The sequence below is a fragment of the Puma concolor genome, chromosome E2 (assembly GCF_028749965.1).
Source record: "Puma concolor isolate L17-30 chromosome E2, mPumCon1.1.hap2, whole genome shotgun sequence".
In the NCBI taxonomy this organism is placed as follows: domain Eukaryota; kingdom Metazoa; phylum Chordata; class Mammalia; order Carnivora; family Felidae; genus Puma; species Puma concolor.
The window spans coordinates 38,317,281-38,341,382 of NC_141681.1; positions in this window are offsets into that span (position 1 = coordinate 38,317,281).

Here is a 24,102-nt window from a genome sequence, read left to right on the forward strand (position 1 = left end):
GATGTGTTTCTGTTAACAGATTTGGCCATTTCCATGTTCCACTTGTATTCTTACTTAAATACTTAAAACTTTTATTTAAACTTTATTAAATTTTATTTAAACTTTTTCCTTAAGTAGATTCTCTATTTTAAAATAAATTTATTTTGAAAGGAAGTTTTAGAGTACTGCCATAGAAGTAAAGCCAGTTTCACTTGCCCAAAATAGAAGATAACATAAGTAGAATAAAAACAAACCAATATTATTAAATCCTAGCTAAAATAACTGTACCTTGGGAAGGCTCTGTGACTGAGGTCTGATAGTCTGCCTTTTAGAAAAAACCTCTCTGAGATTATTAGGAGCCTTCTTTCTGGGCATGTAGCTTGACTGCATTACACAGCCTCCCTTGCAATGGGCTGTTGTCAGGTGACCAAGTTCTAGCCAGTGGAGTGGATAGAGTGACAAATACCTCCTCAAGACCTGGCACATAACCACCTTCCATCTAATTTTTCACATCTCCTTTCTTTGTATGAAAAGAAGCCAGCAAAAATCTTTGAGACCTGAGGAGACAGCAAAGCCACAGGGCAGAAGGAAGCTAGGTGCTGGATTCACTGTGTGGAAGGCTGATCAGTAACCATACTCACTGATTGAACAATAGCTTTCTATTTTAGAAAGACACTGAAGTTTGGGGGTGGTTTATTACAGCAGTTAGCCTCTGTTGACTAAAATACTTCTGAAGACATGCTTGCTCAAATTAAAACTTTCCCCTTGTAAAATAAAAAAGGGCCATAAACATATTTTTACTAAAAATAAACATATTATATATGTTATTTATATATATTATATATTATAATATATATTATTTATTTATATTATTTATATTTATTTATTTTATATATGTTTATACATATATATTTTATTTTATATATTATAAAATAAACATAAACATATTTTTACTAAAGCTACACATATTTTTACTCTGTAATTTAATATGATTTGATACTGTTTACCTCTTAATACCATCTTTTATTCCATCCTTTGGAAAATATCAGAGCAGAACATTATATGCCAGGCTTCTGAATTAGGACTTGCCTGTTATTTTCAAATAATAGCATACTGCCCTACTTAGCATCCTTCAAAACTGACCCATAGACGCTGACGCTTTGTTCATCACAAGGTGGGGCCATAATCTGAGTCAGAAGCAGGTGTGTTTGAGTAGGAGGTGGTAACTGATTATAACATTTAATGTGTCTTACCCCTCCAGATTTTGACATGCTTTCTCCATCCCAACCTCAGAAGGGCAGTACACAATTAGATCTTCAGTTTAAAAATAAAACTTCATGGACAGCAAGAAAGATACATTGGAAGGAGTGGGAGTTGGAGTCCTTACAGCAGAGTTGAATCACATCTTTACTTCTCTTTTATTGATAATTAAATCTAAATTACATTATGGAAAAGGGCAGCTCATCTTATCATATGTCAGAGAGTATATTTTAATTTTAACAATATCCACCATATTTAAGCTACACTCTTCCATCACAGGTGAAGTGGTTGAAGTCCATGGATCATGAAATAAGTGTTGGAGATTAACAGAACTACCACAGTGTGACACACATGCTATAAACTCTTTCAAATTGCACTTAATTAACATTTGTTTACAGAATCTCCTTTCTCTGCTGAACATCTTGCATTTAAACGGTATTTCTCTCCCCCTCCACATACCCACTTGTCCATGTCCTTGGTTGCTTTGGGGGCTTCTATCCAACTTCTTTTCCACTTCATTCCTTTTATAGACCCAAAGGTAAATGAAGGAGCATTATAATTAACATTTCACTGCAGGGACTGCTAAGTCCTTTGCTGTCTCATACCTCATTCCATTTTATCTTCATGGAAGAAACTTGTTTTGGATACCAGCCCACACTTCATGGGATGATATGAAGTCCCAGCCTCACTTCCTCCAGGAAGCCTGGAGGTTTCTGGCCTAACTGACCTCTCTTCTTCAAACTCTGGCAGCACCTGTAGGACAGAATGGATAGTATTCCATCTTCTGCTGTGTGAAATTGTGCCTGGTGTGTACATCTGTATTATAAGAGCACAGGCTCATGTAAGTAAGGATTGTGTCTTCTATTTTACTTCAAAGAATAATCCTCTGCAATCAACCACACATGTACCAACCCCCAACAATTTAATCAAAGCTTTCTATGTGCCACATGAAAGGTGCTGAGTGCTGAAGAGAGCTGATAATGCTACTCTGCATTAATCACAATCAAACCCTTTACACTCTGTGTGAGAGAGAAGGCTTTACAAATTATGGGGAAATTATTTCCCTTAAAAAAATAAATTTAAACTAGAAATGGTAAACAGACATCTACATATAGCCCACAATGTGTTTCATTTGAAGTTTTAAAAATCTAAACATATGAAGATTTCACATAAAAAAAATCTAAATTTCTAGCTTGTGCTAGAAATTTATATGATCTTACAAACCTGGGTCCAAATTACACATAGCAGCTGTTTAGTGGCATGGAATAGTAGCTGTCTTTACATGGACAAAGGAGGGCATGAACTCCAGTTTGAGGGCTTCCATTCTTCCCACTATACATAATACCCTTAACTTCCTGGAGTCAAAAGTCATTCATCACTGAGACTGTTATCTCTGAGATTTTTTTTTACAAAGTGTAGGTTTATTTATTTTGAGAAAGAGAAAGAGAGTGGGGAGGGGCAGAGAGAGAGGGACAGACAGAATCCCAAGTAGGCCCCATGTTGTCAGCACAAGAACCCCACAAGGGGCTTGATCTCATGAATCCTGAGATCAGGACCTGCACCTAAATCAAGAGTCAGATGCTTAATGGACTGAAACATGAAGGTGCCCCATCTCTGAGATTTTAACTTTGCCCTTTGGATGTATATGTGTTAACATTTGCCATTAGGATGTATGTGGGTGTGTGTATTTGTAAAAGTCTAGGTGTGTGTGTGTGTGTGTGTGTGTGTGTGTGTGTGTGTGTGTTTCAAACTTTACCTGCTGGATAATTGGAAGAACAAGTGCATTTATTTAATTTTTTTAAATGCCTATGTATTTATTTTGAGAAGGGGGAGGGGAGAGAGAGAGAGAGAGAGAGAGAGAGAACACCAGTGGGGGAAGGGCAGAGAGAGATTGAGAGAGATAGAATCCCAAGCAGGCTCTGCTCTGTCAGCACAGAGCCCCCTGTGGGGCTCAATCTCATGAACCTTGAGATCAGGACCTGAGCTGAAATCAAGTCAGATGCTTAACCAACTGAGCCACCCAGGGACCCCAGAATGCATTTAAACCTCACATTACTTCAGGGATGCCTAGGTGGCTCAGTCGGTTAAGCATCCGACTCTTGATTTTGGCTCAGTCATGATTTCACTGTTCAAGCCCCCAAGACTGGCTCTGGGTTGACAGCATGAAGACTGCTTACGATTCTCTCTCTCTCTCTCTCTCTCTCTCTCTCTGTGCCTCCCCAGTTCATGCATGCTCTTTCTCTCTCTTTCTGTTCTCTCAAAATAAATAAACTTAAAAAAAATCTCATATTACTTCAAAGGCCATTATATTTGGGGCACCCATGTATGCTACCTGGAGTTGTAGGCCTAACAACCATAGTCTTCCTACTGCATTATTCTATATGGACTAATCTACTCTTGGAGAAAGGTCCTGCTTGGGAGAGGAAGAGAAAAATCACAGGATAAAAAGTGAGGCTTTCTGGAACTGGTAGCTAATTATCCTGTTGCGATTAGAAGTAAGTGCTTCTTTAGAGCCTTAAGGGGCAGAATGTGAGGTAGGAACTGGGGAGTCACCCTCCCTCCCCCAAAGTTTTAACTTCTTCAATATTTTTCCTTGGACAAAGGAAAAACCATCTTTCAAATATAGTTTAAAAAATCCTCTACTCCACCTTTTCTAAATGTTGTAATTTCTATTAGCCACTACAATACTTTAGACCATCTTCAACAACTCCTGGGCTTCGATGGTGATATAGAAGACAAAGACAAAGACAAAGACATGGGCAAGGACCCACTCTGTCAAGGGTGTCCTTGCTGGGGGCGTAGCTAGCAGTTGATAGGGTCAGCTAGCAGTAAATTATGTTTCTATTTGCCATCTCCTTTTCTCTCTATCCTGTCTTCAAAACTTGCTTTTGTATTTTTAATTTCAACAGTTATATTTTTAATTTTAAGAGCTCTCCCTCTCTCATTCATGGATTTTGCCTTTTATGAAGCATTCTCTTCTTGTTTCAAGGAGCTGTTCCTTATCTACAGCCTTCCATGGTTACTCTTGGGGTCACCTCTCTCCTTTCGACCTCACCATTAAACACACTTCCATCTACTCCAGAAATATACATGGAAATATGTTGTTTGCTAATGTCTTCCCCCTTCTCTTTTAATCTTTCAAATATACTTTCTTCGGTGGGAGGAGAGTGTGACAGAGGAAGAGGCATGAATATAAATGTATGTGCTTACTCTGTCGAAAAACCTTCAGTGGAAGGTTCAAACAGTGGAATATTAATGAATTAATGAATGAGCCCCTCACAACCTTTTTTTTTTTTCTGGGGAAAGGGTGCTTGATTTCCTTTTGTTTTTAAGGGGGTATTAGGTCCTGTGGTTGTGTTGAATAGCTGTTCATCAAAATGTGTGCTTCATTCCTTAGTGTGAAGTAGCTGTTGAAGGAAAGTTGTTAGCCAGTGACACATCTCTTTGTACACACATGTGAATGGCTCCTGTCAGTGCCACCTTAGCAGCAGTGAGCTATGTCATATTCCAGACTTAGGTTTTCTAAGAACAAGGGTGTACCATACACTGTATCTTTCTCTACTGAGTGCAGAAAACTCTGAGGATTTAAGGGATGGTAGAACCACAAAATGGAAGAAAACTTGATCACTGAATCATCACATAAGGAAAGTCACTTACTAACTAGTGACACCTGCATTAACTGTTGTGTTAAGCCACTGACATTTTAGAATTGATTTGTTACAGCAACCAGCAGTGCCTTAACTAAGAATTTCCACAAAGATAAGTTACCACTGCCTTAAGGTAACCTTGGAATGTATTATACATTTAGAACTAGGTAAAAATCAGTTGAATCTTTAAAACAACAATATCATAAGTATTGAAATCCAAAAAAATGGTATCACTGTCTTTTCTTGAAATTACTCTATTTTTCAATTTTTGGAGGTTTACATATAAGCTGATAGAGAATGCTTCTTGCAGTTTTACTAGGTAGTTGTTTTCCTTCTTGGGGCCACAAATGTGGCTTAAAAGCCTGATGTCAGGATCCATCTTCCATGTTAAAATAATAAGCTTAACTGTGTATATGATTTCTAGTCTCAAAGTGCTTACAAAGCATTAGTTTATCCACCCAGAATCAAAAAGAGATGAAAGAAACAAGAAGCCTATTTAGTAGGGATGGAGTTAAAAGCTGAGGAATTAGAGGGATGTCCCAAAGGTTTAACAGGATCAGACTCCAGTGTGAAGGCCCATTCTCACCCATCTCTGTCTGGAATAGACATGTGGGAGGACAAGACAGACTGCTTCAAGGCTGATCCTTCCCTTTCCTTTGATGTGTTTTCTCTTTAATCATGTTAATGGCAACATCAATTAGGCTGCAGCTGTTTTTCTTGCTCTGGTTTTGTCTTTAAGATGCCTATGTCTCTACCAATCTCAATCCAGTATATATTTTTCTAATTTAGCTCTCAGAGTTTCAAGGGCCCCTATTGCCATCTATGTGTATCAACAGAATTATCATTTTATAGATGAGGAGATTGAAGCTCAGAAAGAAGGAGTGATTTACTCAAGGTCACCCAGTAAGTGTGGAACTGGAACAAGAACACTTTAGAAAACAGTAGTGTGGGACCCTAAGGAATGGTGTTTCCTCACCACTGGGTGAGGAGATAGGCATCAGAAGATAAAACCATGGGGTCCTGGCTGAGTCATGAGGCAATGTGGGAGTGGGAGATCTGTGGCCCTCTTCTCAACCTTTTTTATTCATAAAGACTGAATTGAAATGAAACTTCATATCAGGGATTGGCATGCAGATATGGGCAGACATGCTGAGAGAGGCCAGATAAAAGTCAAACTGAAAATCCAGACATTAGAGCCCCTGGAAAATAAACTGACCAAGGAAAGAGAGTGTGTAAGGAAGAATCAGTTTCTGTACTAAAGCTAAAGCTCTGAAAGATTTGGGGGCCCTGGGTCTGGTGTGGTAGTTGCTACATGATCCACTCCTGACCATCCCAATTGTAGCATTTTATATTTTCAGGGGGAGAAAGTTGAACATAAAGCTGAGAGAGTAATAACATTTTGGGGCTTAGTTATATGTTATAGGGCCTTTTTGGTGAGCCTAACACAGGCGGGGCATCATTTCTCTACCCATAAGGCAGTGAGAAAATGAACAAACATCATGAACACGATGGCAGCATCAATGGTGTCAGTGGCATGGGTGGTGGCCAAAGCCTCTTTGGGATTGGTGGCAGGAGCAGTGGCCTGAAGGTGACTTAGAGTAATACAGCAGGCAACCCTGCTGTAGAAGTGGAAGGGATGGATCAGGGAGATCAGTGAGACACAGGAAAGTTCCTGTGATTCTGAAGTGGTTCTGAAGCGATTCTGAAGCACACTTCTCATTGAGACACTATGGGAACCTTGAAAAGAGGAGGCTGAGAATTCACATTTCCATGGGGAAAAAGGCAGACTTCCAGTCTATGACCACCTCATTAACACCATAAAGTACCATAGATAAATAAAGCCTGGCAGCCTTGGGTTATTCATGGTTCATATGACATGTGCTCAGAGCTTTAATCAAGAGAAGAAGTGATAATTATTAAGTACATTGGGGACCTAACATGTCTAAGCTCCTAATTCTGGGATTTCCTCATCAGCAGGCCACCTCCTCTTGGACACTTAATACTGAGTAACTAAATTCATTCCATGACATTCTCACCATCTATCCTCTCAAGATTCCAGACCTCTGACACTGGCATTAGAACAGCTTCAACTCTATCATATTTTGTGAATTTTGCATTTACTTCCTTTATCTCTGTGGGACTCTCTAAAGTACATTTAACTTCATAACTTGGGGAAGTCTCGAGTTTCCCCAAAGTCTCAGCTCAGCAAATTAACATGGATTCCCCACTTTGGCTGCCATTCTGTGTTCTACTCCATGTTCACTCAGCTCAGGTTCTTCTCTGGATTTCATTAAAAATCCACTCACAGAAAACATTTCATGAGTTTTTGTATAATTTTTTAAAGATTTGGGGCCAAGAGAAGTGGTAACTTTGCATACTGCCAGCTCTGACTGTTTATCTTCTCTCCTCTCCCTCAACTTTCTTTCCTTTATCTCTTCCATTTGCACCTCTTCATGTTTCTCTTTCTTGTCTCATGCAGAGTTATCTCCCATTGTTCCAGCTCCTTGTAGTCTTAGAGCTGGTCAACTTCTACTCTGAGCATGCCTATATATATTCCCAACAAATGTCATTCTTCATCCCTTCCCTAGGAGGGTTTCTCAGGGAAGAATATTATTCCTCCTTCTTTTTATAGTTTGTTACTCTCAAGTAGCTTCTTTTCCTCTCACATAAAGTCATTTCACCAGTAGACATCAACTGATTGGTTTTTATCTTTCAGAGTGCATCCTGGAGAGGTTAAAAAAAGTATGAATTCTGGAGTCCCACACAAGATTTTTATTGTGTTGTTCTGGAGTGGGGCCTGGGCATTCACAGCTCAACAGCATGCATTCTGGAGACATCTTCCATCATTGATAGCCTGCTGTTAGTCAGCATCATGTAGGCCCCCCTTGGGTTAGCTGGCAGTCTGAGAGACAGTGGATGTACAAGCTCATGAAATAGTCTTCTATGATCACTGAAGGATAACTCTGGAAAAAATATTAAACAAGTGGCTGAGAACATGAAGCAGGTGCTTTTAAGAGCTTGGTGAAAGGAGGCACTGACAGCATCTGGTGCCTAGAATAGTGCCTGCACAGAGCCAGGACTTAATGATTAGCTGGGCAAAGTGCTTCATGAGTGAATGGGCTTGAGGGGTGGGTAGATGGTATTTGAATGGCCATAGGGGAAGAACAAATTAAAAGGAAAATACAAGTAAAAGTTTGGAAGTAGGGATAAATGTTGTCATTTTGGTGTCTGGGGGGGTCCCTGGCCTGAGTAACTCATTTGAAGCTAGAGTAATGCCAAATTGGAGACCTGGAAGGCTGGGCTTTTAGAAGTGGACAGCCAGCCAAGAATTGTGAACATGGGAGGAATGTATAGAGAGTGGTGTGTGGAGGATTGATATGATTTTGGTGTATATCCTGAAAGTGAAAGAGATGGATGAAGGGATGAGGAGAGAAATGAATAAGGATGTTCACAAAGGTAGTGTCTGGTGGATCCCAAATCCCAGGTATCACCAAGCATGAAGCCTTCCTTTCTTATGCATAATTAATGTTTGTAACCCCCAAACTTTCCCCTGGACCCCTCAATCCTGGACAGATACTGATCAAGTCAGGACCAGCAATCTTTTTTTTTTTTTTTTTTTTTTATGAAATTTATTGTCAAATTGGTTTCCATACAACACCCAGTGCTCATCCCAAAAGGTGCCCTCCTCAGTACCCGTCACCCACCTCTCCTCCCTCCCACCCCCCATCAACCCTTAGTTTGTTCTCAGTTCTCAACAGTCTCTTATGCTTTGGCTCTCTCCCACTCTAACCTCTTTTTTTTTTTTTTTTTGTTCCCCTCCCCCATGGGTTTCTCTTAAGTTTCTCAGGATCCACATAAGAGTGAAAACATATGGTATCTGTCTTTCTCTGTATGGCTTATTTCACTTAGCATCACACTCTCCAGTTCCATCCACGTTGCTACAAAAGGCCATATTTCATTTTTTCTCATTGCCACGTAGTACTCCATTGTGTATATAAACCACAATTTCTTTATCCATTCATCAGTTGATGGACATTTAGGCTCTTTCCAGAATTTGGCTATTGTTGAGAGTGCTGCTATGAACATTGGGGTACAAGTGCCCCTATGCATCAGTACTCCTGTGTCCCTTGGATAAATTCCTAGCAGTGCTATTGCTGGGTCATAGGGTAGGTCTATTTTTAATTTTCTGAGGAACCTCCACACTGCTTTCCAGAGCGGCTGCACCAATTTGCATTCCCACCAACAGTGCAAGAGGGTTCCCGTTTCTCCACATCCTCTCCAGCATCTATAGTCTCCTGATTTGTTCATTTTGGCCACTCTGACTGGCGTGAGGTGATACCTGAGTGTGGTTTTGATTTGTATTTCCCTGATAAGGAGCGACGCTGAACATCTTTTCATGTGCCTGTTGGCCATCCGGATGTCTTCTTTAGAGAAGTGTCTATTCATGTTTTCTGCCCATTTCTTCACTGGGTTATTTGCTTTTCGGGTGTGGAGTTTGGTGAGCTCTTTATAGATTTTGGATACTAGCCCTTTGTCCGATATGTCATTTGCAAATATCTTTTCCCATTCCGTTGGTTGCCTTTTAGTTTTGTTGGTTGTTTCCTTTGCTGTGCAGAAGCTTTTTATCTTCATAAGGTCCCAGTAATTCACTTTTGCTTTGAATTCCCTTGCCTTTGGGGATGTGTCAAGTAAGAGATTGCTACGGCTGAGGTCAGAGAGGTCTTTTCCTGCTTTCTCCTCTAAGGTTTTGATGGTTTCCTGTCTCACATTCAGGTCCTTGATCCATTTTGAGTTTATTTTTGTGAATGGTGTGAGAAAGTGGTCTAGTTTCAACCTTCTGCATGTTGCTGTCCAGTTCTCCCAGCACCATTTGTTAAAGAGACTGTCTTTTTTCCATTGGATGTTCTTTCCTGCTTTGTCAAAGATGAGTTGGCCATACGTTTGTGGGTCTAGTTCTGGGGTTTCTATTCTATTCCATTGGTCTATGTGTCTGTTTTTGTGCCAATACCATGCTGTCTTGATGATGACAGCTTTGTAGTAGAGGCTAAAGTCTGGGATTGTGATGCCTCCTGCTTTGGTCTTCTTCTTCAAAATTACTTTGGCTATTCGGGGCCTTTTGTGGTTCCATATGAATTTTAGGATTGCTTGTTCGAGTTTCGAGAAGAATGCTGGTGCAATTTTGATTGGGATTGCATTGAATGTGTAGATAGCTTTGGGTAGTATTGACATTTTGATAATATTTATTCTTCCAATCCATGAGCAGGGAATGTCTTTCCATTTCTTTAAATCTTCTTCAATTACCTTCATAAGCTTTCTATAGTTTTCAGCATACAGATCCTTTACATCTTTGGTTAGATTTATTCCTAGGTATTTTATGCTTCTTGGTGCAATTGTGAATGGGATCAGTTTCTTTATTTGTCTTTCTGTTGCTTCATTGTTAGTGTATAAGAATGCAACTGATTTCTGTACATTGATTTTGTATACTGCAACTTTGCTGAATTCATGTATCAGTTCTAGCAGACTTTTGGTGGAGTCTATCGGATTTTCCATGTATAATATCATGTCATCTGCAAAGAGCGAAAGCTTGACTTCATCTTTGCCAATTTTGACGCCTTTGATTTCCTTTTGTTGTCTGATTGCTGATGCTAGAACTTCCAGCACTATGTTAAACAACAGCGGTGAGAGTGGGCATCCCTGTCGTGTTCCTGATCTCAGGGAAAAAGCTCTCAGTTTTTCCCCGTTGAGGATGAGGTTAGCTGTGGGCTTTTCATAAATGGCTTTTATGATCTTTAAGTATGTTCCTTCTATCCCGACTTTCTCAAGAGTTTTTATTAAGAAAGGGTGCTGGATTTTGTCAAAGGCCTTTTCTGCATCGATTGACAGGATCATATGGTTTTTCTCTTTTTTTTTGTTAATGTGATGTATCACGTTGATTGATTTGCGAATGTTGAACCAGCCCTGCATCCCAGGAATGAATCCCACTTGATCATGGTGAATAATTCTTTTTATATGCCGTTGAATTCGATTTGCTAGTATCTTATTGAGAATTTTTGCATCCATATTCATCAGGGATATTGGCCTGTAGTTCTCTTTTTTTACTGGGTCTCTGTCTGGTTTAGGAATCAAAGTAATACTGGCTTCATAGAATGAGTCTGGAAGTTTTCCTTCCCTTTCTATTTCTTGGAATAGCTTGAGAAGGATAGGTATTATCTCTGCTTTAAATGTCTGGTAGAACTCCCCTGGGAAGCCATCTGGTCCTGGACTCTTATTTGTTGGGAGATTTTTGATAACCGATTCAATTTCTTCGCTGGTGATGGGTCTGTTCAAGCTTTCTATTTCCTCCTGATTGAGTTTTGGAAGAGTGTGGGTGTTCAGGAATTTGTCCATTTCTTCCAGGTTGTCCAATTTGTTGGCATATAATTTTTCATAGTATTCCCTGATAATTGTTTGTATATCTGAGGGATTGGTTGTAATAATTCCATTTTCATTCATGATTTTATCTATTTGGGTCATCTCCCTTTTCTTTTTGAGAAGCCTGGCTAGAGGTTTGTCAATTTTGTTTATTTTTTCAAAAAACCAACTCTTGGTTTCATTGATCTGCTCTACAGATTTTTTAGATTCTATATTGTTTATTTCTGCTCTGATCTTTATTATTTCTCTTCTTCTGCTGGGTTTAGGCTGCCTTTGCTGTTCTGCTTCTATTTCCTTTAGGTGTGCTGTTAGATTTTGTATTTGGGATTTTTCTTGTTTCTTGAGATAGGCCTGGATTGCAATGTATTTTCCTCTCAGGACTGCCTTTGCTGCGTCCCAAAGCGTTTGGATTGTTGTATTTTCATTTTCGTTTGTTTCCATATATTTTTTAATTTCTTCTCTAATTGCCTGGTTGACCCACTCATTCGTTAGTAGGGTGTTCTTTAACCTCCATGCTTTTGGAGGTTTTCCAGACTTTTTTCTGTGGTTGATTTCAAGCTTCATAGCATTGTGCAGGACCAGCAATCTTAAAGAAAAGGCCTTCAATGTGACCTATGCTTCCTTTGAGTCTCCTGATCTTGGCTTTGTACTTGAGCTGCTGGTGCTCTAATGGAACCCAAACAAAGCCATACTTTGATATTCAGTGCAGGATGAGGAAGCCCAATATTATTTATTTATTTATTTATTTATTTATTTATTTATTTACTTTTTTCATGTGAAAAAAAATGTGTGCTTTGCCTTGTTTTGAAATAAATTAAAGTGTACAGTAAAACCAAGTCTTATAAACAGTAATAGTCTGCCAGATGTGATGATAAGCTCCAGCATTTTGCTTAAAGGGAGACTAAACCACTGGAGCATCACAGAGGTGGCTGCTATCGGAAAGAATGCTAATATTCCTCACATACAATGTCTACATGTCAGGGTAGGAGTGAGATGCTCACCAAGGGGCTTCAAGTGAGAGGACAGTCATTGTGTGGGTGCGGCCTCTAGAAATGGGGACTGCCCAGATTTATTCTTTTTTTCTTTTTTTGCCCCCAGGCCTGCTGTGCCCAATTTTGTAGTCACTGGGGACTATTACAGCAGAGCATTTGGCTCTGATTGGATTGTAACTAGAGATAAAAGCTTGAAGTTTCATAACTCCCTATGCAAGATCTTAGAACCTCAGAAAATTCAGATTCCATGATGGAAAGTAGGCTATAGGCACTTCCCTTGCACACCAGCCTGTTTATATTCTTTCCTGTCTCCCATGCTCTACTTCCACAGGGTATATTCTTTTTTTTTTTTTTTTAAGAAAGGCAGACTGCCACGTGCAACGCCTCATTGGGATGTGTCTGGAGTCTTGGAAGCTTGACTACCCTGAGTTCTCCTACAAATGGACCTTGAGAGCTTGTTTGGAGGTTCTAGCAGGGGAGCGCAGCTACTCGTACACTCTTGACAGAAGAATGGCACTCCTTTATCGGAGAAGGTTGTCCTCTTCGACCGAGCACTCAGCTTTGAGAGGGATGCACATGGAGCGGTGAGGGAAGAAGGGGACACCTGCCTACCCAGCTAGATCAGCCAAATCAACCCTGGTGATCAATGGGGTGACAGATGTCGCAGCCAGATCGCCCTCACATCCTTCCACAGGGTATATTCTTAAGCAAATTATCCACTATTGAGGGCAGCCAGGGTTGAGCTAGTCTGGAACTTTTAGGAGGTGACATGGAAGACACCACGGAGTTATCTTACCTGAGGGTTGAGAAGGCTGGGTACTTTTCTTCAAACTTCCAATTATCTCTATCTCTGTCTCCAATGATCTGTATCTCAGGTCTTCACCTGAGAGCTGGTGAGGAGGGGAGTTGCATTAACCCTCTCCTGCATCCAGCCTGTCTGGTGGAGAGCAGGAACAGCTGCTGAGGGACACCTTCAGAGTGGTAGGTGCAAAAAGAGGGTCTGGGAAGGTGCTGTCTCTACCAGTCTCCCTCACCAGGAGCTCTCTTAATAAGAGCATGTAAAGAAGGCTTTGGTGGGCATCTGACCATTGGTGACCTCTTCCTGTAAGCATAGCTGATCATTCCTTGAGACTTGACTCAGGATTGCCATGTTTGCAATTAGTGCTCCAGTCCTGCTGGCTGGCAAACCATATCTTCTCTTAATTTTTACGCAGGTTTGCCAGAGTCCATTACTGAATGTGCTGCTTGGTGGTTTGAGCTCCTGCTTTACATAGAGGAGCTTCTTCATCTGAGAAATTAATTAACAGCTTGTGGGAGGATACAAGTTTGCTGACAAAAAAGACAAATCTAAACTGTTATGAATACATAGTTTTACATGGGATCCATGACAGTAAACAGCTCTCTGCGGACACTCACAGAGTGTCTGTGATCTCACCACGGCCTGTCCTTCTAACGGGACTCCCAATTCTATGGCTCCCTAATGGCCTCTTGAAGATAATCCATATTTTTTGCCTGATTTTCAAAGTCCTTACAGTCAAACCCATTTTTCTTTTCTTAGCCATTCCTCCTTTACACAAAGAAGATTCCTATTCTTGCTCACAAATTTCCTCTGGAATGGTCTGTTTCTACTCACCACCATTCACCTATGCATAGCCTCCTTGTCACTCAACCCCCAGGTTTAATTTCTTCTTCTCCTATCACAGTGCAGGCTGGAGGTGTCAGAGGGGAAAGGGAGAGAGTATGGGAAAAGGGGGAGGGAGAGAGGAGAGAATGGTTGGAGGAAAGGAGGAGGGGGGAGGGAAAATAATGTGTTTTTATGTTGGAGCCCACAAACTACATTTGGCTTGCTGGCCTGTTTTTGTAAATAAAGTTTCACTGGGACACAGCTGTGCCCATTTGTTTACTTATAATTTCTTACTACAAATGTGGAAGTGAGTAATTGTGATAGTATTATCTGCAAAAACTAAAGTATTTACTCTCTGGTTCTTCATAAAGTTACCCATCCCTGGTTTTATATGTTCTTAACTTTTTCTGAAAAAATCTTAAGCTGATGAACAAGGATTTATAAAATGTAGCTAATAATTGTGGCTAATAATACCTCCCTCCACCCTTACCCACTCTGTCTGGGCCCCTCGCCCCCGGAGGCTGACCTGGGCAAGTCTTCCTTGATTCAGGTTGGGTTTGAGCAAAGAGAGGGCAAAGGAGGTCAGTGGGGAAAAGGGAGCCAGGTTCCCCTTCAGGGTGCCTGAGCTGGTTGCCCACATTGGCCCAAGGCCAAGGGTGCTAACAAATGCCCTATTCTCACTACTCCCTCAAATGCTTTCAATTTCTCTTTCAATGATGTAGCTAGTTTTGGGGTGCTGCTCTATTCTTTGTGTTTTACTATGCCCTGTACACACCTTTACAAATATTTTCATTAAACTATCCCCAAATTGTCCAGTTTGGCTGGACCACTCCTTCTCTGAAGGGACTTGATTAACATGATAACAAATTAAAAGCAGATAGGAGACAAAATAAGGAGAGAGCCTTGTATACTTTCTAATGTAACAGGTGTGTCCCTTCTACACTGCACTAGCTCAAGGTACTTAGTACCTTGCTGCTCATAGTGATTGATCCATGGACCAGTAGCAAGAGCATCACTTGGGGATTATTATAAATCCAGACACACAGACCCCACCCAGACCAGCTGAATAGAATCTGCATTTTAGCCTGAGCACCCATTTCTTCTCCCAACCAGGTGTGGGAGCTCTCTTCACCCCTCACTAAATGCCCTTTGGTCTCAGAGTTGTCTTGAGGGAAAGGATAGAAACTCCAGGAAAGTTTCCTCATAAAGTAGCCAGATGGTAGCACAACTCCCACTGGATGATCCTAGGGGCTGGTGTGGTAAAATTCAGACTCAGTGGGGGACTCTGCCCTGCAGGGCTCCTTCTCATACAATCCCCTCACCCCCAGACTCCTTCTTCTTCCTTACCCAGCTTCCACCTTTGTGATCTCTCTGTACCAAGCCAGACCTGCTCATGAAGTGCCTCCACAGCCCATAATTTAAACTATAGAAAACTCAGTTCTCTCTTCTTTGGTGGCTGGGAAGATAAACAAAAACAAAAACATACCAGTAGTGCTGTTCTCTGCTCCTTGGGGATGAAGGGACATATTTGCAGTCTCTCCAGGTACAGTATCTTTGCCCTGGTGGTCTGCCTTCTAAGACCAGATAGTTTCCAAGGCAGCAAAGGAATGCAAGGGCAGAGGATTTTCCTATCGGAACAGGTTGCATACTATGTCTTAGATATCTCTTTCCAATCTTCTTCACCTCCACTATTAATTGATGTGTTCCTGGTACTACTTTTTCCCCCAAGGAAATCTTTTCTGACTTCTTGTGGTCAATCATGGCCTCATGCTGCTGCTTCTGTTTCTTATTTTTATTTAATTTTTTAACATTTATTCATCTTTAAGAGACAGAGTGCAAGTGGGGGAGGGACATAGAGAGGGAGACACAGAATCTGAAGAAAGTTCCAGGCCCTGAGTTGTCAGCACAGAGCCTGACATGGGGCTCAAACTCACGGACCACAAGATCATTCCCTGAGCTGAAGTTGGACACTTAACCAACTGAGCCACCCAGGCGCCCAGCTTCTATTTCTTTTTGAAAGCATTTGCTGAACATCTCTTGTAAACTGGATCTTCTGAGGGATGGAGCAGAGAGACAGACACAAAGAAGGCAGTTTCTGGCCCCAATGATGTGTGGAGGCTAATGGGAATGACAGCCACTGCACAACTGAAACAGGCATGCTGGAGGACTTGAAGGGTTCACACCTACAGCAGATACTGTGGGTGTCCCGCTCATATCCTGTGGTGCTGGTTCTTCCTGTTTTTGTGTATGTTTCCCATGTCTTACCACAAGCACCTGTGATTCTTCAAGGCCTGGAGGCTTTCTCCTAGCTCACAAGCAGAGCAAGTTGGGAGTTCAGTACATTGGCATTCTAGAGCACCATCAGCAATAATGATTAGGAGTTTGTGGATAAACACCCCAGATCCCTCATGTGGGACAGTCTGGAGTCTGTTTTGTACTATATCCAAAAGGTCATGGGGGAACCAAATCCCAACTGCCTGTAGCAGCACCTGCTCATGAATGCACCTTGCATTGACTGCCTTGCTTTCTTGCCCCTAGGCATCTGTGAATGCTTCCTGGGATTGTCTTTAACTTGCACTCTGATCCTTATTTTAGAGTCTGTTTCTGAGGGAATCCAGAAAAAGGCAACACAGAAACAATGATGTGTGTGTATTAGTGGGAGGACAGAAGTTTAGCTCAATGAAGTGTGGAAGGTTGGTAAAGATAGGGAGAACAATCTCCAAAAATGACATAATTTAAACACTTTTTGAGGATTCATGTTGAAAGTCAGTGTTGGGACCATGATGAAAGAGTGAGGAATTGGCATGAAAGTAAATCACTGAGATGCAGAAGAAAGATAGGCTAAGGGACACCTTTCTTGTGTCCCCACCCCAGAATCCACCTATATAGGAGCATTCTTCCTTTGCCCCAAAAGATAACCTTCCCTTAGACTCCATTGGTGAGGAGTCCTCAAGAGCCTGTCTCAACAATATGATAGACGTACAAAGTCTTGCTCAAGGAGGAACCTCCAAGTGAGGAGGAAATGTAGAAGGAACTGCGTTTTATTTGACCTCATCAGACAACATCAGGGTGCATCTGGTTTCAGTCATGTATCAAGATTAGGGAGAAAAATCAGTTCTGAGAAGCTTACCTCAGAAATTCTAAGCATCATTTCCTAAAACAGAATCATAGAATCCTTAAATGAAGAAACCTGGGTCACCTCATCTATTATTTTGGTGCTGAGGATTACCAGCCAGGCCTGGGGAAAACATGCAGCTATCAACCAACATTTAGAGACCAAGTTTTTGTACTTGTAACCATTTCACAATGTAATCAAGATGCCCCTGTGGCATATACCTTCAGATCCTGTCAGTCCCTCAGAGAAGGACAGTTTCTACTTTAGGGTAACTGTGTACCCACTGGCAGTTCCATGATTTTGGTGGTTCTGGAGAGAGCCGTCTGATTTGGCCCACCCCAGCTTTCCCACTAAATACAGCTGCCAGTCCCCCCACAAACAGGCTGATGGAAGCTGTGTGATGGATCTGAGAGAGCCCAGAGAGAGACTTAAAACATTTGAAACACAGATTTGTTATAGTTGTCATCTGAGAAGTGACCCTTATGGCTTTGGTTGAAAAAATGTATTTTCTGGTTTGATTGAGCTCAATTTTCTAAGGTTGTGGCTACTAGCTGTGTTTCAATTCATTATGTTATTGCCTCACATCCAGAGATGAGTGGACAAGCCCAGAGAAAATAATTTTTGTTTTTTACTGGTCATAAATCTTCACTAAAAAATAGTAATGCTGAGGTCACCCAGGGAGTAGTACTGTGACTGAGTCTTTACCATGACTAGCCTGGGGCTACTCCATTCTTAAAGCACATCTACTAGGTTTGTGGATGGAATGTTGAGAGCTGGTGTGTAATGGTACATTTGTCTCCATGTGATTTGAAAAGTATGTGTGCTGGGAGTAGGAGGGAGAAGGTACTAGAAAGACCAGAAATTTTGTGATTTTGAAGATAACCAAATACTTTCACTAAGAATGGAGGTTTGATTCAGCAACTTTCATTTACATGAATTTGGTCCATCCCTTACCCAGGCTGGGATATGATCTGCCAGAACTTCAAGGTACAATTGTAACAGACACTCTGGTAACTCCATCAGCCCCCTTCAGTTAGAGCTGTGGAAGACAATCCGACACAATTTCAGATTCTCCTTGAGCTGACAGTTCTAGTTTCAGTCTCTCATTGTGTACCTCTCCATTTCTGACCCAGGGCTTCTCTGATGCTACAACCCAGAAGTGGAGGTTGGGGAATTATTGCCATGAGTACCATCCTTCAACAATCATTGTTGAAAAACAGAGAAATACCCCATTTCCTGTTCTAAGGTTATAATTCTGGGAGGCCTTCTGTATGCTTCTCAGGATGTCCCAGCAGAATAGAGCCCCTTTTGTTCCCACTGGTATCCTCAACAGTGAACCTTTATATCGATTTGATCTTTTTTCCTCTAACATTTTTGCTGCTCCCTCACTTCTCCTTCTTCCTGACACCACCTCTCAAATAAACTATCTCCTCCTAAGTTCTTGTCTCAGACTCTGCTTTTGACAAAACTGATCATGGATAAATACTTAATTTATTTTTAAGTGTATTTATTTATTTTGAGAGAGAATGTGAACACACACAAGCAGGGAAGGGAGAGAGCGCGCGTGCGCGTGCGAGAGAGAGAGAGAGAGAGAGAGAGGAGACAGAAAATCCCAAGGAGGTTCTATACTTAGCTCAGAGCCCAACATGGTGCTTGATCTCACAATGGCAAGATCATGACCTAAGCTGACATCAAGAATCAGACACTCAACCAACTGAGCCACGCAGGTGCCTCTAAGTACTTGATTAAAAAAAAAAAAAAAAAAAAAACTCTTGGCATCCAGGTTTTCTCAGAGTCAAGGGAGTCAACTGTCCCATTTGCCATTCAGAGATAGAAACATCCCCTACTGTATTTTTATAATCCCCAAAGAAGTTTGTTTCTCAAAGAGAGATGTTACCAAAGCATTCTGGTCATATAGTCAACTAACATTTGTTTAGTCCCTACTATATGCTATACTTTTGTCGAGCAGTTTGGGTAACGCACAGAAGTTTACATGTTATTAGGGAATATACAAAAAGTAAATAGAATATAAATATAAATCATAATAGAATAAAAAAGGAGTAAAAAGGACAAATATAAATTGTTTGAGGGAGGAAGCTGTTGTTTTGGTTGCCTTACATTTATTCCTTTTTGCTGGTAATAGACTTTCAATTTTTCTTTGCAGAACCTGTCCCTACTCCTTGTTTTGTTCTGTGTTTCATATTGACTGATCCTATCCATGAATCTTGGTATTAAATGCATGATCTAGATCAGGCCAATTAGTTCATTTTATCTTCCTGGTCACAGTGGCCATTGCTTAATGAATGTCTGTGTGACTGAGATTGATCCAATTATATTTAGTCCTAGGATATTTGTTGAAACTTTTGTTAGTAAAGTTCTTTTTTTATTCGAAGTTGCTGAGCTGGAAGATTTAGTTCAAGTTGCTAAGCTTGAAGCTGCAGGTGACATTTTGCCACCATAATGTGAAACATGAAAGCAGCTTACAGTGAAGCCAGGATGAAAGACACAAGCCAAATCCTGATGGTATCATTAGAGCACCATGACTAGTTTCATGAGCTGATAACTTCTCTTTGCTACCTAAGATTGAGTTGGATTTCTACCATGTACAACTGTAATAATCAGGGCTAAAAGATTATTTCAATTACAGGGCAATAAAGTCCAACTCTAGCTGAGTCCAAACTTAGATTCAAAGCTTTATCATTTCTAAGAAATTGAGGTGTTGGTAACCTCATCTCTTCCCCAGGCACCAATTTGCTTGAGCTGACAGACACGGAGGGAAAAAGAAAGAAGAAGGTGGTTCTGGTCCATTCTCCAGTGTTCAGAAATGCCTACTCTGTGTTCATTTATGGTGAAAACAGTTTGATATCTGTTCTCTTTCCTAAGAAATACTGAAGCAAAGACTCAGTTGGAGGCTTTGTGAGATCTGGGCCAAAGGCTATATGCCTCACACTCTGATGACAAGGTCCACACAGAGGAGGAGATGGCTGTTTTACATGTTTGCCTGCAATGCATCAAGGCTTTGGTACAGGAGGAGTAAAAGGAGTCCATGAATTGTCTTGGGACATTGGGAAACACTGCCCTGGGCAAGTAAGCATGTTCTCATGAAGGATGTGATGAGCTCCTCAGGTGACTCCTGAGAGATGGCATTCAGATGGGAGACTGGAGGGTGAACATGAGGGATCCCAGACCCTTCCACACATAAAGGACAGTAGGGACAGTAGAGGGAGTGGTGATGAATATACAGTTACACCCTATTTTAATTCAAGCTAGTATTAGGGGTTTTGGAGAGAGGTAATTACTTCTAGCTCTTTACAGGTTGTAAAAAATTTTTCAGATGTATTCGTAGGAATGTGAACTCAAGATGTCACCTTTATTGTTGGTGAGGTTGGATTAGAGAACATGTTTGGACTTGAATTCAGTATTTACCACCTAGATATAGGCAGAGAAGCAAGTCAGCAGTAAATCTTCTCTTCTCAAATGTAAGTGACCTTAGGGCAGGCTGGATGAAAAAAATCACAAGATGAGTTGAGCTGTGATGTGGAGAAATTGAGAGGGTGGAGAGTAGTCCAGAAAAAAAATTTTGAAAACTTTTGAGAGGTTGAAAGTTCCTATTTTATGACTCTCAGCAGGACTATGAGCAGAGTAAAGAAGTAACTGTCTTGGTGGTGTATGCTAAGAGTTAGCAAAATTTGGGCATCATTGTTAATTTGGCCTCATTTGGATGCTGTGCTGGTTATTGAGCTATTGTCTCTCAGATGTAAACTGAATCACTTTTTCCTACTCTGTTTTGTGATGCTGATGCCCAGAAGCTGCAAATCGCATTCTTCCTTTGCCCTCAGTGTCCCTGCTAGTTCTGTTGATGGAGGGGGACAGGAAAGCTGGATGCAGGAGAAAACTTTCTTCCTTTTGTTTTCTTCCTGTTTATCTCTGCATCACCCATTCATGCTTCTTTACTCCATGCAGGATTGGTTGTTGTAGCAGTTGATCTGTAATCCCAGAACCAGCCATATCATATGCCCTCAGAAATACTAGCAGCAGCCCACAGCATCTCCTCCTCAGGAGGCTGGTTCTCTCCTCCAAACTGGAGGCTGTAATCACTCCAGCCTGCTCTCTCCATGCTCAGCCTACGGTGTGTGTTTTTGGGGGGGGGGGTGGCAGCAGCTGTTTCTACAGGTGTTATTCCTGTATGATCTTGGTTCTCCCTTTCCAAGTCCTCCTATATCTTTTTAACTAATTCCCTATGTCAGATTATTTCTAAGTTTCCAGTGTAGTTTCTCTTTTGCTTGAATGAATCTGAGTGATAATAATGCACAGGCTTATGAGGTCTGGGGCATTAAGTTTACTCAACACATGTCTGAACTTTGTGTTTCTGCCACTGTGAATCTCAATCTCAGGTAAAAAAGAAGACTTTGGAGGAAAAACATGTAAGATTGCTTTAAATACTGGCATTATCAGTTCCGTATTTGTCAAAGAAGAGTGACAACAAATAAAAATATTCCAAAAGGGTTATGGTTTGTGTGTGTCCCTCTTAAACTGAACTGCATGCAGCCTTCTGTTACATACACAATGACTGAGCATATAAGCACTAAAGAATTAAGACAATTTGTGGAATTTGTCTTGAGAAATATTTTTTTTGGTAAAATTAACTGATGTTGGATGGAATAGTTTGCACCAAATCATTTCTACTCACAAACTTAGAATCAAAATGTTCTTGGGCTCAAACCAGAAGGTCAAAGTCTTACAGTGCCTTAGATGAAAACATGAGGAGAAGTATTGATCCATGACCTGGATGCTACCTTCACTGGGGTCAAAAATTTGGCTGAACTCAGCAGTCAAGAACCCACCAATGTTTAGTCTGGCAGAAAATGATAAAGCTGTCATGTGGGACACATTTGAGGATGAGGCTTCTAAGCCAGATATTTTTCCATTCAGAATATTTGATTGATGCTAGGTACTGTGGTAGGCTCCAGAAATATAGCAGAAAACAAAATAAAGTTCATTTCCTCTTGGAGCCATTGGAGGAGATAGAAAATAAGCACATTACAAAAAGTTGGGTGGTAATGAGAGAGAAAAAGAAAAATACAACAGTATTGGGGATAGAAAGTCATGAGGTGCTATTCAGATAATATAGGCAGGGAAACCCTCTCTCATAAAGTGACATTTAAACAAACACATGAATAAAGTTAGGGAGTGAGCCATGGGGCTATCTGAAGAAAGATGGCTCCAAGTGGAGGAATAAAGTAGCAGGTGCAAAGGCCCTGCTTCAAGAACACACCTGGAGTGTGGGAATAACAGCAAAGAAGCCAGGGAGGCTGGTTACAGATTGTGGGACAAAAGAGTTATCTCAGAAGTTTGGAGTGAGGGATGATCATTCAAGGTCTTGTGGGCATTTAGAAGGGTTTGGTCTATGCTAGATTTCAGCACTATTAGAATGCTCTTAGTAAAACCCCTTCGCCTCCTTAGCCATGTTTCCTTTTTTTGTGTTTCCAGTGGGAATAATCATCTTGACCTGTCTTCCCCAGTAAGTGCCTGGGAGACCTCAGTCCACACATGGGCATTTGACCCAGCCAAGATCTCTAGCCCTAGTCCCTAAGATGACTTTGAAAAGAAATTTAGGCAAACAAGGAACTATTTCTTTGCTATTTATTCTCTCCTGATGGATGTTCTCTGGTCACTTCTCTCTCTTTCTCTCTCCCTGAAAATATGTGCAGTTGCTTGACCACAGAGCTTCCCGGGATGCAGGCCCACGCTGAGAAACATTGGCACCTCCATCTCTATTTCTCCTCTTTATTCCAAGAACTTTTGTTTATTTTTTGACCTCATTATTCCCCTCCCCAAAGAAGAGTTTGATAATTTGGGACCAGGAATTTATTCGCATAAGCATTTTACAGGTGAAAAAGGTAAGGGCCGGGAGTGCCAAATTCTAGTACCCATAAGGGACTACTCCTTCATCAGAGGGCAGACCTTGACTCTCAGAGCTGTTTTTTTTTTTTTAACTTTTTAAAGATTTTATTTTTAAAGAAATCTCTACACCCAACATGGGGCTTAAACCCACAACCCTGAGATCAAGAGCTACAAGCTCCACTGACTGAGTGAGCTAGGCACCTCTCAGATCTGCTCTTTTAACTTCTCTCCCCCAAAAGCATGAAAAGTTTATACAGGCCTTCTGAGGGACTTTCATATGCTGCTGCTCTTTCTTCACCTCTACTTTGTTATATGGCCTCATGGGCTATTTACTGTGTGCCTGTTTTCCACATTCACCTAGTGGGCACCTGCCCTTTTTCTAATTCTGGACATTCACTGGACACAACTCTAATAAAGAACCACTTATGAGTGTTTATAACCACAGGCATTGTGAAAACTGCTTTAAGTGCATTGCTTTATTTAATCATAACAAAAACAGCTAGTGGCATTGGAGTTAAAGTTATTCTGATTTTATAGATAAAGGTATTGAGTCTCAGAGGAGTTAAAAGACTCACCTCCACTTGTGGTGATAATAGAATGCAGAGTTAGGACCCAGACCCAGGGCTCTAATCCAGATTAACTACACATACTCACCTTCTGAATGGCCTCTTAGTGGGGTCCCTCTATGCTCCAGGTCCTCCACTGCAATTCAGGGATAAGCTTGTGCATGTCAGTAAACTTATTATTATTACCACCCTTGTGATACTGTGGTCAAGATCAAAGTAGACAAGGTTGAGTTCAAGGCAGTGCAGTTCTGTAATGTATTCATAAACTTGAGAGTGACAAAATTTGATTTATGTTTAAGTTTTGTTTAACTTATTGGCTACTATGACGCTTGTGATTTTTTTTTTTAATCAGTATACATTATTCCATAGCATGGTATAAAAATGCAATCAAGTACATTTTCAGAATTTGTGAATGGTGGAATTTTGATGGTGTAATTGAGGCTGAACTAAAATACTATGGCTCAAGGGGGTACTTTGGGGAAGAACATTTAAAAAGAAATTCTTTGCAGCTGAGCAGTGATGGTTTTAATATTCAACAAGTTAAATATAAGCTTCTCCAACTGCATTTGGCATGCCTCTAAAATGCCAACAAGATCTGTGTGTA